Genomic DNA, 250 nt, shown 5'->3' with positions numbered 1-250 from the left:
GGAGGCCCGCCCGGCGGCCATCTTGGATGGGGGCGGAAGCAATTCCGCCCCGCTGCCCGCCATTCTTCTTAGGGGCTGCTCCGGCGGCCAAGGGGCGGGGCCGGGATGGGTGGTGACTTTTTTTAAAGGGCGACGCGGCGGGTGGGGTAGATCTCTAGGGCCGACCGTCAGTCGGCGCGCCGGGACCCCCAGCCCCGCCCGGTGCAGGTGCACCCTCAACGCGTCCGACCTCTGCACCGGCAGCGCGTTT

This window comes from Prionailurus viverrinus, chromosome E1, assembly GCF_022837055.1.
Source record: "Prionailurus viverrinus isolate Anna chromosome E1, UM_Priviv_1.0, whole genome shotgun sequence".
Taxonomy (NCBI): domain Eukaryota; kingdom Metazoa; phylum Chordata; class Mammalia; order Carnivora; family Felidae; genus Prionailurus; species Prionailurus viverrinus.
The sequence above is the reverse complement of the archived record's forward strand: the minus strand, read 5'-3'. Positions refer to the sequence as shown.